We start from the raw sequence: 16,109 nt of genomic DNA, 5'->3' as shown, positions 1-16,109 counted from the left end.
GAGACACTAAAATCACCATAGTGGAACACAGATGAAGCTTCTAAGTTGATGTAATAGCCAGTAAGAAGTAGTACAATTCAAGTATTAGGTATCGATAATAGACGTTTTAGCTGGCTTTGGTGCCTTGGACATGAGCTAGGACCTAAAGATTCTGCATGAAAGGAGGACTAGCAGCCGCGTTGCACGGGAGGATGTAAAAAGTGTTCATATGTAGTAAAAACCTGAGAACTCCGTCTGTTTTCGTCATTTGTTATCGAATCGACTTAAAGCCAGATCGTCACATGGGCCCCTCTTCTCTCTGAAACGGTTGTACTTATCGTCTGCAAAGCTATGTCGCGTGCTGCGGTATGCGGAGACACTAAAAGCACCATAGCAGAACACAGATTAAGCTTCTAAGTTGATGTAATAGCAAGTAAGAAGTAGTACAATTCAAGTTTTAGGTATCGATTATTGACCTTTTAGCTGGCTTTTGTGCCTTGGACATGAGGTAGGACCTTATGATTCCGCACGGAAGGAGGACTAGCAGCCGAGTTGCTTGGGAGAATGTGAAAAGTGTTCATATGTAGTAAAAACCTGAAAAATGCGTCCGTTTTCGTCATGGGTTTTCGAATCGACGTAAAGCCAGATTGTCACATTGGCCGCTCTTTTATGTGAAACGGTTGTACTTATCGTCTGCAAATCTATGTCGCGTGCTGCGGTATGCGGAGACACTAAAAGCACCATAGTAGAACACAGATGAAGGTTCTAAGTTTATGTGATAGCCAGTAAGAAGTAGTACAATTCAAGTTTTAGGGATCGATTATTGACTTTTTAGCTGGCTTTGGTGCATAGGACATGAGCTAGGACCTTAAGATTCTGCATGAAAGGAGGACTAGCAGCCGCGTTGCACGGGAGTATGTGAAAAGTGTTCATATGTAGTAAAAACCTGAGAAATCCGTCCGTTTTCGGAATATATTATCGAATCGACTTAAAGCAGTGCGTCACATTGGCCGCTCTTCTCTCTGAAACGGTTGTACTTATCGTCTGCAAAGCTATGTCGCGTGCTGCGGTATGCGGAGACACTAAAAGCAGCATAGTAGAACACGGATGAAGCTTCTAAGTTGATGTGATAGCCAGTGAGAAGTAGTACAATTCAAGTTTTAGGTATCGTTTATTGACTTTTTAGCTGGCTTTTATGCCTTGGACATGAGCTAGGAACTTATGATTCTGCATGAAAGGAGGACTAGCAGCCGAGATGCATGGGAGAATGTGAATAGTGTTCATCTGTAGTTAAAAATTGAGAAATCCGTCCGTTTTCGTCATTTGTTATCGAATCGACAAAGCAGATCGTCACAATGGCCGCTCTTCTCTCTGAAACGGTTGTACTTATCGTCTGCAAAGCTATGTCGCATGCTGCAGTATGTGGAGACACTAAAAGCACCATAGTAGAACACAGATGAAGCTTCTAAGTTGATGTGATAGCCAGTGAGAAGTAGTACAATTCAAGTTTTAGGTATCGATTATTGACTTTTTAGCTGGCTTTGGTGCCTTGGACATGGGCTAGGACCTTAAGATTCTGCATGAAAGGAGGACTAGCAGCCGAGTTGCACGGGAGGATGCGAAAAGTGTTCATATGTAGTAAAAACCTGAGAAATCCGTCCGTTTTCGTAATTTATTATGGAATCGACTTAAAGCAGTGCGTCACATTGGCCGCTCTTCTCTCTGGAACGGTTGTACTTATCGTCTGCAAAGCTATGTCGCGTGCTGCGGTATGCAGAGACACTAAAAGCACCATAGTAGAACACAGATTAAGCTTCTAAGTTGATGTAATAGCCAGTAAGAAGTAGTACAATTCAAGTTTTAGGTATCGATTATTGACTTTTTAGCTGGCTTTGGTGCCTTGGACATGAGCTATGTCCTTAAGATTCTGCATGAAAGGAGGACTAGCAGCCGAGTTGAAAGGGAGAATGCGAAAAGTGTTCATATGTAGTAAAAACCTGAGAAATACGTCCGTTTTCGGAATATATTATCGAATCGACTTAAAGCAGTGCGTCACATTGACCGCTCTTCTCTCTGAAACGGTTGTACTTAACGTCTGCAAAGCTATGTCGCGTGCTGCAGTATGCGGAGACACTAAAAGCAGCATAGTAGAACACAGATGAAGCTTCTAAGTTGATGTAATAGCCAGTAAGGAGTAGTACAATTCAAGTTTTAGGTATCGAATATTGACTTTTTAGCTGGCTTTGGCGCCTTGGACATGAGCTAGGACCTTAAGATTCTGCATGAAATTAGGACTAGTAGCCGAGTTGCACGGGAGGATGCGAAAAGTGTTCATATGTAGTAAAAACCTGAGAAATCCGTCCGTTTTCGTAATTTATTATCGAATCGACTTAAAGCAGTGCGTCACATTGACCGCTCTTCTCTCTGAAACGGTTGTACTTATCGTCTGCAGAGCTATGTCGCGTGCTGCAGTATGCGGAGACACTAAAAGCACCATAGTAGAACACAGATGAAGCTACTAAGTTGATGTAATGGCCAGTAAGGAGTAGTACAATTCAAGTTTTAGGTATCGAATATTAACTTTTTAGCTGGCTTTGGCGCCTTGGACATGAGCTAGGACCTTAAGATTCTGCATGAAAGGAGAATTAGCAGCCGCGTTGCACGGGACTATGTGACAAGTGTTCATATGTAGTAAAAACCTTAGAAATCCGTCCATTTTCGTCATTTGTTATGGAATCAACTTATAGCCAGATCGTCACATTGGCCTCTCTTCTCTCTGAAACAGTTGTACTTATCGTCTGCAAAGCTATGTCGCGTGCTGCGGTATGCGGAGACACTAAAATCACCATAGTGGAACACAGATGAAGCTTCTAAGTTGATGTATTAGCTAGTAAGATGTAGTCAATTTAGGTATCGATTATTGACTTTTTAGCTGGCTTTGGTGCCTTGGACATGAGCTATGTCTTTAAGATTCTGCATGAAAGGAGGACTAGCAGCCGAGTTGCATTGGAGAATGTGGAAAGTGTTCATATGTAGTAAAAACCTGAGAAATCCGTCCGTTTTAGTCATTTGTTATCGAATCAACTTGAAGCCAGATCGTCACATTGCCCGCTTTTCTCTCTGAAACCGTTGTACTTATCGTCTGCAAAGCTATGCCGCGTGCTGCGGTATGCGGAGACACTAAAAGCACCATAGTAGAACTCAGATGAAGCTTCAAAGTTGATGTAATAGCCAGTAAGAAGTAGTACAATTCAAGTTTTAGGTATCGATTATTGACTTTTTAGCTGGCTTTGGTGCCTTGGACATGAGCTATGTCCTTTAGATTCTGCATGAAAGGAGGACTAGCAGCCGAGTTTAAAGGGAGAATGCGAAAAGTGTTCATATGTAGTAAAAACCTGAGAAATCCGTCCGTTTTCGGAATATATTATCGAATCGACTTAAAGCAGTGCGTCACATTGGCCGCTCTTCTCTCTGAAACGCTTGTACTTATCGTCTGCAAAGGTATGTCGCGTGCTGCAGTATGCGGAGACACTAAAAGCAGCATAGTAGAACACGGATGAAGCTTCTAAGTTGATGTGATAGCCAGTGAGAAGTAGTACAATTCAAGTTTTAGGTATCGTTTATTGACTTTTTAGCTGGCTTTTATGCCTTGGACATGAGCTAGGAACTTATGATTCTGCATGAAAGGAGGACTAGCAGCCGAGATGCATGGGAGAATGTGAATAGTGTTCATCTGAGGTTAAAAATTGAGAAATCCGTCCGTTTTCGTCATTTGTTATCGAATCGACAAAGCAGATCGTCACATTGGCCGCTCTTCTCTCTGAAACGGTTGTACTTATCGTCTGCAAAGCTATGTCGCATGCTGCAGTATGTGGAGACACTAAAAGCACCATAGTAGAACACAGATGAAGCTTCTAAGTTGATGTGATAGCCAGTGAGAAGTAGTACAATTCAAGTTTTAGGTATCGATTATTGACTTTTTAGCTGGCTTTGGTGCCTTGGACATGGGCTAGGACCTTAAGATTCTGCATGAAAGGAGGACTAGCAGCCGAGTTGCACGGGAGGATGCGAAAAGTGTTCATATGTAGTAAAAACCTGAGAAATCCGTCCGTTTTCGTAATTTATTATGGAATCGACTTAAAGCAGTGCGTCACATTGGCCGCTCTTCTCTCTGGAACGGTTGTACTTATCGTCTGCAAAGCTATGTCGCGTGCTGCGGTATGCGGAGACACTAAAAGCACCATAGTAGAACACAGATTAAGCTTCTAAGTTGATGTAATAGCCAGTAAGAAGTAGTACAATTCAAGTTTTAAGTATCGATTATTGACTTTTTAGCTGGCTTTTCTGCCTTGGACATGAGCTAGGACCTTATGATTCTGCATGAAAGGAGGACTAGCAGCCGAGATGCATGGGAGAATGTGAATAGTGTTCATCTGTAGTAAAAAAATGAGAAATCCGTCCGTTTTCGTCATTTGTTATCGAATCGACAAAGCAGATCGTCACATTGGCCGCTCTTCTCTCTGAAACGGTTGTACTTATCGTCTGCAAAGCTATGTCGCATGCTGCAGTATGTGGAGACACTAAAAGCACCATAGTAGAACACAGATGAAGCTTCTAAGTTGATGTGATAGCCAGTGAGAAGTAGTACAATTCAAGTTTTAGGTATCGATTATTGACTTTTTAGCTGGCTTTGGTGCCTTGGACATGGGCTAGGACCTTAAGATTCTGCATGAAAGGAGGATTAGCAGCCGCGTTGCACGGGACTATGTGACAAGTGTTCATATGTAGTAAAAACCTTAGAAATCCGTCCATTTTCGTCATTTGTTATGGAATCAACTTAAAGCCAGATCGTCACATTGGCCTCTCTTCTCTCTGAAACAGTTGTACTTATCGTCTGCAAAGCTATGTCGCGTGCTGCGGTATGCGGAGACACTAAAAGCACCATAGTAGAACACAGATTAAGCTTCTAAGTTGATGTAATAGCCAGTAAGAAGTAGTACAATTCAAGTTTTAAGTATCGATTATTGACTTTTTAGCTGGCTTTTCTGCCTTGGACATGAGCTACGACCTTATGATTCTGCATGAAAGGAGGACTAGCAGCCGAGCTGCATGGGAGAATGTGAATAGTGTTCATCTGTAGTTAAAAATTGAGAAATCCGTCCGTTTTCGTCATTTGTTATCGAATCGACAAAGCAGATCGTCACATTGGCCGCTCTTCTCTCTGAAACGGTTGTACTTATCGTCTGCAAAGCTATGTCGCATGCTGCAGTATGTGGAGACACTAAAAGCACCATAGTAGAACACAGATGAAGCTTCTAAGTTGATGTGATAGCCAGTGAGATGTAGTACAATTCAAGTTTTAGGTATCGATTGTTGACTTTTTAGCTGGCTTTGGTGCCTTGGACATGGGCTAGGACCTTAAGATTCTGCATGAAAGGAGGACTAGCAGCCGAGTTGCACGGGAGGATGCGAAAAGTGTTCATATGTAGTAAAAACCTGAGAAATCCGTCCGTTTTCGTAATTTATTATGGAATCGACTTAAAGCAGTGCGTCACATTGGCCGCTCTTCTCTCTGGAACGGTTGTACTTATCGTCTGCAAAGCTATGTCGCGTGCTGCGGTATGCGGAGACACTAAAAGCACCATAGTAGAACACAGATTAAGCTTCTAAGTTGATGTAATAGCCAGTAAGAAGTAGTACAATTCAAGTTTTAGGTATCGATTATTGACTTTTTAGCTGGCTTTTCTGCCTTGGACATGAGCTAGGACCTTATGATTCTGCATGAAAGGATGACTAGCAGCCGAGATGCATGGGAGAATGTGAATAGTGTTCATCTGTAGTAAAAAAATGAGAAATCCGTCCGTTTTCGTCATTTGTTATCGAATCGACAAAGCAGATCGTCACATTGGCCGCTCTTCTCTCTGAAACGGTTGTACTTATCGTCTGCAAAGCTATGTCGCATGCTGCAGTATGTGGAGACACTAAAATCACCATAGTAGAACACAGATGAAGCTTCTAAGTTGATGTGATAGCCAGTGAGAAGTAGTACAGTTCAAGTTTTAGGTATCGATTTTTGACTTTTTAGCTGGCTTTGGTGCCTTGGACATGGGCTAGGACCTTAAGATTCTGCATGAAAGGAGGATTAGCAGCCGCGTTGCACGGGACTATGTGACAAGTGTTCATATGTAGTAAAAACCTTAGAAATCCGTCCATTTTCGTCATTTGTTATGGAATCAACTTAAAGCCAGATCGTCACATTGGCCTCTCTTCTCTCTGAAACAGTTGTACTTATCGTCTGCAAAGCTATGTCGCGTGCTGCGGTATGCGGAGACACTAAAATCACCATAGTGGAACACAGATGAAGCTTCTAAGTTGATGTAATAGCCAGTAAGAAGTAGTACAATTCAAGTTTTATGTATCGATTATTGACTTTTTAGCTGGCTTTGGTGCCTTGGAGATGAGCTATGTCCTTAAGATTCTGCATGAAAGGAGGACTAGCAGCCGAGTTGCATTGGAGAATGTGGAAAGTGTTCATATGTAGTAAAAACCTGAGAAATCCGTCCGTTTTAGTCATTTGTTATCGAATCAACTTGAAGCCAGATCGTCACATTGCCCGCTTTTCTCTCTGAAACGGTTGTACTTATCGTCTGCAAAGCTATGTCGCGTGCTGCAGTATGCGGAGACACTAAAAGCACCATAGTAGAACGCAGATGAAGCTTCTAAGTTGATGTAATAGCCAGTAAGAAGTAGTACAATTCAAGTTTTAGGTATCGATAATAGACGTTTTAGCTGGCTTTGGTGCCTTGGACATGAGCTAGGACCTAAAGATTCTGCATGAAAGGAGGACTAGCAGCCGCGTTGCACGGGAGGATGTAAAAAGTGTTCATATGTAGTAAAAACCTGAGAACTCCGTCTGTTTTCGTCATTTGTTATCGAATCGACTTAAAGCCAGATCGTCACATGGGCCCCTCTTCTCTCTGAAACGGTTGTACTTATCGTCTGCAAAGCTATGTCGCGTGCTGCGGTATGCGGAGACACTAAAAGCACCATAGCAGAACACAGATTAAGCTTCTAAGTTGATGTAATAGCAAGTAAGAAGTAGTACAATTCAAGTTTTAGGTATCGATTATTGACCTTTTAGCTGGCTTTTGTGCCTTGGACATGAGGTAGGACCTTATGATTCCGCACGGAAGGAGGACTAGCAGCCGAGTTGCTTGGGAGAATGTGAAAAGTGTTCATATGTAGTAAAAACCTGAATAATGCGTCCGTTTTCGTCATGGGTTTTCTAATCGACGTAAAGCCAGATTGTCACATTGGCCGCTCTTTTATGTGAAACGGTTGTACTTATCGTCTGCAAAGCTATGTCGCGTGCTGCAGTATGCGGAGACACTAAAAGCAGCATAGTAGAACACAGATGAAGCTTCTAAGTTGATGTAATAGCCAGTAAGGAGTAGTACAATTCAAGTTTTAGGTATCGAATATTGACTTTTTAGCTGGCTTTGGCGCCTTGGACATGAGCTAGGACCTTAAGATTCTGCATGAAATTAGGACTAGTAGCCGAGTTGCACGGGAGGATGCGAAAAGTGTTCATATGTAGTAAAAACCTGAGAACTCCGTCTGTTTTCGTCATTTGTTATCGAATCGACTTAAAGCCAGATCGTCACATGGGCCCCTCTTCTCTCTGAAACGGTTGTACTTATCGTCTGCAAAGCTATGTCGCATGCTGCAGTATGTGGAGACACTAAAAGCACCATAGTAGAACACAGATGAAGCTTCTAAGTTGATGTGATAGCCAGTGAGAAGTAGTACAATTCAAGTTTTAGGTATCGATTATTGACATTTTAGCTGGCTTTGGTGCCTTGGACATGGGCTAGGACCTTAAGATTCTGCATGAAAGGAGGACTAGCAGCCGAGTTGCACGGGAGGATGCGAAAAGTGTTCATATGTAGTAAAAACCTGAGAAATCCGTCCGTTTTCGTAATTTATTATGGAATCGACTTAAAGCAGTGCGTCACATTGGCCGCTCTTCTCTCTGGAACGGTTGTACTTATCGTCTGCAAAGCTATGTCGCGTGCTGCGGTATGCGGAGACACTAAAAGCACCATAGCAGAACACAGATTAAGCTTCTAAGTTGATGTAATAGCCAGTAAGAAGTAGTACAATTCAAGTTTTAAGTATCGATTATTGACTTTTTAGCTGGCTTTTCTGCCTTGGACATGAGCTAGGACCTTATGATTCTGCATGAAAGGAGGACTAGCAGCCGAGATGCATGGGAGAATGTGAATAGTGTTCATCTGTAGTAAAAAAATGAGAAATCCGTCCGTTTTCGTCATTTGTTATCGAATCGACAAAGCAGATCGTCACATTGGCCGCTCTTCTCTCTGAAACGGTTGTACTTATCGTCTGCAAAGCTATGTCGCATGCTGCAGTATGTGGAGACACTAAAAGCACCATAGTAGAACACAGATGAAGCTTCTAAGTTGATGTGATAGCCAGTGAGAAGTAGTACAATTCAAGTTTTAGGTATCGATTATTGACTTTTTAGCTGGCTTTGGTGCCTTGGACATGGGCTAGGACCTTAAGATTCTGCATGAAAGGAGGATTAGCAGCCGCGTTGCACGGGACTATGTGACAAGTGTTCATATGTAGTAAAAACCTTAGAAATCCGTCCATTTTCGTCATTTGTTATGGAATCAACTTAAAGCCAGATCGTCACATTGGCCTATCTTCTCTCTGAAACAGTTGTACTTATCGTCTGCAAAGCTATGTCGCGTGCTGCGGTATGCGGAGACACTAAAAGCACCATAGTAGAACACAGATTAAGCTTCTAAGTTGATGTAATAGCCAGTAAGAAGTAGTACAATTCAAGTTTTAAGTATCGATTATTGACTTTTTAGCTGGCTTTTCTGCCTTGGACATGAGCTACGACCTTATGATTCTGCATGAAAGGAGGACTAGCAGCCGAGCTGCATGGGAGAATGTGAATAGTGTTCATCTGTAGTTAAAAATTGAGAAATCCGTCCGTTTTCGTCATTTGTTATCGAATCGACAAAGCAGATCGTCACATTGGCCGCTCTTCTCTCTGAAACGGTTGTACTTATCGTCTGCAAAGCTATGTCGTATGCTGCAGTATGTGGAGACACTAAAAGCACCATAGTAGAACACAGATGAAGCTTCTAAGTTGATGTGATAGCCAGTGAGAAGTAGTACAATTCAAGTTTTAGGTATCGATTGTTGACTTTTTAGCTGGCTTTGGTGCCTTGGACATGGGCTAGGACCTTAAGATTCTGCATGAAAGGAGGACTAGCAGCCGAGTTGCACGGGAGGATGCGAAAAGTATTCATATGTAGTAAAAACCTGAGAAATCCGTCCGTTTTCGTAATTTATTATGGAATCGACTTAAAGCAGTGCGTCACATTGGCCGCTCTTCTCTCTGGAACGGTTGTACTTATCGTCTGCAAAGCTATGTCGCGTGCTGCGGTATGCGGAGACACTAAAAGCACCATAGTAGAACACAGATTAAGCTTCTAAGTTGATGTAATAGCCAGTAAGAAGTAGTACAATTCAAGTTTTAGGTATCGATTATTGACTTTTTAGCTGGCTTTTCTGCCTTGGACATGAGCTAGGACCTTATGATTCTGCATGAAAGGAGGACTAGCAGCCGAGATGCATGGGAGAATGTGAATAGTGTTCATCTGTAGTAAAAAAATGAGAAATCCGTCCGTTTTCGTCATTTGTTATCGAATCGACAAAGCAGATCGTCACATTGGCCGCTCTTCTCTCTGAAACGGTTGTACTTATCGTCTGCAAAGCTATGTCGCATGCTGCAGTATGTGGAGACACTAAAAGAACCATAGTAGAACACAGATGAAGCTTCTAAGTTGATGTGATAGCCAGTGAGAAGTAGTACAATTCAAGTTTTAGGTATCGATTATTGACTTTTTAGCTGGCTTTGGTGCCTTGGACATGGGCTAGGACCTTAAGATTCTGCATGAAAGGAGGATTAGCAGCCGCGTTGCACGGGACTATGTGACAAGTGTTCATATGTAGTAAAAACCTTAGAAATCCGTCCATTTTCGTCATTTGTTATGGAATCAACTTAAAGCCAGATCGTCACATTGGCCTCTCTTCTCTCTGAAACAGTTGTACTTATCGTCTGCAAAGCTATGTCGCGTGCTGCGGTATGCGGAGACACTAAAATCACCATAGTGGAACACAGATGAAGCTTCTAAGTTGATGTAATAGCCAGTAAGAAGTAGTACAATTCAAGTTTTAGGTATCGATAATAGACGTTTTAGCTGGCTTTGGTGCCTTGGACATGAGCTAGGACCTAAAGATTCTGCATGAAAGGAGGACTAGCAGCCGCGTTGCACGGGAGGATGTAAAAAGTGTTCATATGTAGTAAAAACCTGAGAACTCCGTCTGTTTTCGTCATTTGTTATCGAATCGACTTAAAGCCAGATCGTCACATGGGCCCCTCTTCTCTCTGAAACGGTTGTACTTATCGTCTGCAAAGCTATGTCGCGTGCTGCGGTATGCGGAGACACTAAAAGCACCATAGCAGAACACAGATTAAGCTTCTAAGTTGATGTAATAGCAAGTAAGAAGTAGTACAATTCAAGTTTTAGGTATCGATTATTGACCTTTTAGCTGGCTTTTGTGCCTTGGACATGAGGTAGGACCTTATGATTCCGCACGGAAGGAGGACTAGCAGCCGAGTTGCTTGGGAGAATGTGAAAAGTGTTCATATGTAGTAAAAACCTGAAAAATGCGTCCGTTTTCGTCATGGGTTTTCGAATCGACGTAAAGCCAGATTGTCACATTGGCCGCTCTTTTATGTGAAACGGTTGTACTTATCGTCTGCAAATCTATGTCGCGTGCTGCGGTATGCGGAGACACTAAAAGCACCATAGTAGAACACAGATGAAGGTTCTAAGTTTATGTGACAGCCAGTAAGAAGTAGTACAATTCAAGTTTTAGGGATCGATTATTGACTTTTTAGCTGGCTTTGGTGCATAGGACATGAGCTAGGACCTTAAGATTCTGCATGAAAGGAGGACTAGCAGCCGCGTTGCACGGGAGTATGTGAAAAGTGTTCATATGTAGTAAAAACCTGAGAAATCCGTCCGTTTTCGGAATATATTATCGAATCGACTTAAAGCAGTGCGTCACATTGGCCGCTCTTCTCTCTGAAACGGTTGTACTTATCGTCTGCAAAGCTATGTCGCGTGCTGCGGTATGCGGAGACACTAAAAGCAGCATAGTAGAACACGGATGAAGCTTCTAAGTTGATGTGATAGCCAGTGAGAAGTAATACAATTCAAGTTTTAGGTATCGTTTATTGACTTTTTAGCTGGCTTTTATGCCTTGGACATGAGCTAGGAACTTATGATTCTGCATGAAAGGAGGACTAGCAGCCGAGATGCATGGGAGAATGTGAATAGTGTTCATCTGTAGTTAAAAATTGAGAAATCCGTCCGTTTTCGTCATTTGTTATCGAATCGACAAAGCAGATCGTCACAATGGCCGCTCTTCTCTCTGAAACGGTTGTACTTATCGTCTGCAAAGCTATGTCGCATGCTGCAGTATGTGGAGACACTAAAAGCACCATAGTAGAACACAGATGAAGCTTCTAAGTTGATGTGATAGCCAGTGAGAAGTAGTACAATTCAAGTTTTAGGTATCGATTATTGACTTTTTAGCTGGCTTTGGTGCCTTGGACATGGGCTAGGACCTTAAGATTCTGCATGAAAGGAGGACTAGCAGCCGAGTTGCACGGGAGGATGCGAAAAGTGTTCATATGTAGTAAAAACCTGAGAAATCCGTCCGTTTTCGTAATTTATTATGGAATCGACTTAAAGCAGTGCGTCACATTGGCCGCTCTTCTCTCTGGAACGGTTGTACTTATCGTCTGCAAAGCTATGTCGCGTGCTGCGGTATGCAGAGACACTAAAAGCACCATAGTAGAACACAGATTAAGCTTCTAAGTTGATGTAATAGCCAGTAAGAAGTAGTACAATTCAAGTTTTAGGTATCGATTATTGACTTTTTAGCTGGCTTTGGTGCCTTGGACATGAGCTATGTCCTTAAGATTCTGCATGAAAGGAGGACTAGCAGCCGAGTTGAAAGGGAGAATGCGAAAAGTGTTCATATGTAGTAAAAACCTGAGAAATACGTCCGTTTTCGGAATATATTATCGAATCGACTTAAAGCAGTGCGTCACATTGACCGCTCTTCTCTCTGAAACGGTTGTACTTATCGTCTGCAAAGCTATGTCGCGTGCTGCAGTATGCGGAGACACTAAAAGCAGCATAGTAGAACACAGATGAAGCTTCTAAGTTGATGTAATAGCCAGTAAGGAGTAGTACAATTCAAGTTTTAGGTATCGAATATTGACTTTTTAGCTGGCTTTGGCGCCTTGGACATGAGCTAGGACCTTAAGATTCTGCATGAAATTAGGACTAGTAGCCGAGTTGCACGGGAGGATGCGAAAAGTGTTCATATGTAGTAAAAACCTGAGAAATCCGTCCGTTTTCGTAATTTATTATCGAATCGACTTAAAGCAGTGCGTCACATTGACCGCTCTTCTCTCTGAAACGGTTGTACTTATCGTCTGCAAAGCTATGTCGCGTGCTGCACTATGCGGAGACACTAAAAGCACCATAGTAGAACACAGATGAAGCTACTAAGTTGATGTAATGGCCAGTAAGAAGTAGTACAATTCAAGTTTTAGGTATCGATTATTGACCTTTTAGCTGGCTTTTGTGCCTTGGACATGAGGTAGGACCTTATGATTCCGCACGGAAGGAGGACTAGCAGCCGAGTTGCTTGGGAGAATGTGAAAAGTGTTCATATGTAGTAAAAACCTGAAAAATGCGTCCGTTATCGTCATGTGTTATCGAATCGACGTAAAGCCAGATTGTCACATTGGCCGCTCTTCTATCTGAAACGGTTGTACTTATCGTCTGCAAAGCTATGTCGCGTGCTGCGGTATGCGGAGACACTAAAAGCACCATAGTAGAACACAGATGAAGGTTCTAAGTTGATGTGATAGCCAGTGAGAAGTAGTACAATTCAAGTTTTAGGTATCGATTATTGACTTTTTAGCTGGCTTAGGTGCATAGGACATGAGCTAGGACCTTAAGATTCTGCATGAAAGGAGGACTAGCAGCCGCGTTGCACGGGAGTATGTGAAAAGTGTTCATATGTAGTAAAAACCTGAGAAATCCGTCCATTTTCGTCATTTGTTATCGAATCGACTTAAAGCCAGTTCGTCACATTGGCCCCTCTTCTCTCTGAAACGGTTGTACTTATCGTCTGCAAAGCTATGTCGCGTGCTGCGGTATGCGGAGACACTAAAAGCACCATAGTAGAACACAGATGAAGCTTCTAAGTTGATGTAATAGCCAGTAAGGAGTAGTACAATTCAAGTTTTAGGTATCGAATATTAACTTTTTAGCTGGCTTTGGCGCCTTGGACATGAGCTAGGAACTTAAGATTCTGCATGAAAGGAGAATTAGCAGCCGCGTTGCACGGGACTATGTGACAAGTGTTCATATGTAGTAAAAACCTTAGAAATCCGTCCATTTTCGTCATTTGTTATGGAATCAACTTAAAGCCAGATCGTCACATTGGCCTCTCTTCTCTCTGAAACAGTTGTACTTATCGTCTGCAAAGCTATGTCGCGTGCTGCGGTATGCGGAGACACTAAAATCACCATAGTGGAACACAGATGAAGCTTCTAAGTTGATGTATTAGCTAGTAAGATGTAGTCAATTTAGGTATCGATTATTGACTTTTTAGCTGGCTTTGGTGCCTTGGACATGAGCTATGTCTTTAAGATTCTGCATGAAAGGAGGACTAGCAGCCGAGTTGCATTGGAGAATGTGGAAAGTGTTCATATGTAGTAAAAACCTGAGAAATCCGTCCGTTTTAGTCATTTGTTATCGAATCAACTTGAAGCCAGATCGTCACATTGCCCGCTTTTCTCTCTGAAACCGTTGTACTTATCGTCTGCAAAGCTATGCCGCGTGCTGCGGTATGCGGAGACACTAAAAGCACCATAGTAGAACTCAGATGAAGCTTCAAAGTTGATGTAATAGCCAGTAAGAAGTAGTACAATTCAAGTTTTAGGTATCGATTATTGACTTTTTAGCTGGCTTTGGTGCCTTGGACATGGGCTAGGACCTTAAGATTCTGCATGAAAGGAGGACTAGCAGCCGAGTTGCACGGGAGGATGCGAAAAGTGTTCATATGTAGTAAAAACCTGAGAAATCCGTCCGTTTTCGTAATTTATTATGGAATCGACTTAAAGCAGTGCGTCACATTGGCCGCTCTTCTCTCTGGAACGGTTGTACTTATCGTCTGCAAAGCTATGTCGCGTGCTGCGGTATGCGGAGACACTAAAAGCACCATAGCAGAACACAGATTAAGCTTCTAAGTTGATGTAATAGCCAGTAAGAAGTAGTACAATTCAAGTTTTAAGTATCGATTATTGACTTTTTAGCTGGCTTTTCTGCCTTGGACATGAGCTAGGACCTTATGATTCTGCATGAAAGGAGGACTAGCAGCCGAGATGCATGGGAGAATGTGAATAGTGTTCATCTGTAGTAAAAAAATGAGAAATCCGTCCGTTTTCGTCATTTGTTATCGAATCGACAAAGCAGATCGTCACATTGGCCGCTCTTCTCTCTGAAACGGTTGTACTTATCGTCTGCAAAGCTATGTCGCATGCTGCAGTATGTGGAGACACTAAAAGCACCATAGTAGAACACAGATGAAGCTTCTAAGTTGATGTGATAGCCAGTGAGAAGTAGTACAATTCAAGTTTTAGGTATCGATTATTGACTTTTTAGCTGGCTTTGGTGCCTTGGACATGGGCTAGGACCTTAAGATTCTGCATGAAAGGAGGATTAGCAGCCGCGTTGCACGGGACTATGTGACAAGTGTTCATATGTAGTAAAAACCTTAGAAATCCGTCCATTTTCGTCATTTGTTATGGAATCAACTTAAAGCCAGATCGTCACATTGGCCTCTCTTCTCTCTGAAACAGTTGTACTTATCGTCTGCAAAGCTATGTCGCGTGCTGCGGTATGCGGAGACACTAAAAGCACCATAGTAGAACACAGATTAAGCTTCTAAGTTGATGTAATAGCCAGTAAGAAGTAGTACAATTCAAGTTTTAAGTATCGATTATTGACTTTTTAGCTGGCTTTTCTGCCTTGGACATGAGCTACGACCTTATGATTCTGCATGAAAGGAGGACTAGCAGCCGAGCTGCATGGGAGAATGTGAATAGTGTTCATCTGTAGTTAAAAATTGAGAAATCCGTCCGTTTTCGTCATTTGTTATCGAATCGACAAAGCAGATCATCACATTGGCCGCTCTTCTCTCTGAAACGGTTGTACTTATCGTCTGCAAAGCTATGTCGCATGCTGCAGTATGTGGAGACACTAAAAGCACCATAGTAGAACACAGATGAAGCTTCTAAGTTGATGTGATAGCCAGTGAGATGTAGTACAATTCAAGTTTTAGGTATCGATTGTTGACTTTTTAGCTGGCTTTGGTGCCTTGGACATGGGCTAGGACCTTAAGATTCTGCATGAAAGGAGGACTAGCAGCCGAGTTGCACGGGAGGATGCGAAAAGTGTTCATATGTAGTAAAAACCTGAGAAATCCGTCCGTTTTCGTAATTTATTATGGAATCGACTTAAAGCAGTGCGTCACATTGGCCGCTCTTCTCTCTGGAACGGTTGTACTTATCGTCTGCAAAGCTATGTCGCGTGCTGCGGTATGCGGAGACACTAAAAGCACCATAGTAGAACACAGATTAAGCTTCTAAGTTGATGTAATAGCCAGTAAGAAGTAGTACAATTCAAGTTTTAGGTATCGATTATTGACTTTTTAGCTGGCTTTTCTGCCTTGGACATGAGCTAGGACCTTATGATTCTGCATGAAAGGATGACTAGCAGCCGAGATGCATGGGAGAATGTGAATAGTGTTCATCTGTAGTAAAAAAATGAGAAATCCGTCCGTTTTCGTCATTTGTTATCGAATCGACAAAGCAGATCGTCACATTGGCCGCTCTTCTCTCTGAAACGGTTGTACTTATCGTCTGCAAAGCTATGTCG

The sequence above is a fragment of the Schistocerca gregaria genome, unplaced genomic scaffold, assembly GCF_023897955.1.
Source record: "Schistocerca gregaria isolate iqSchGreg1 unplaced genomic scaffold, iqSchGreg1.2 ptg000224l, whole genome shotgun sequence".
Taxonomy (NCBI): Eukaryota; Metazoa; Arthropoda; class Insecta; order Orthoptera; family Acrididae; genus Schistocerca; species Schistocerca gregaria.
Note: the sequence above shows the minus strand (reverse complement) of the source record.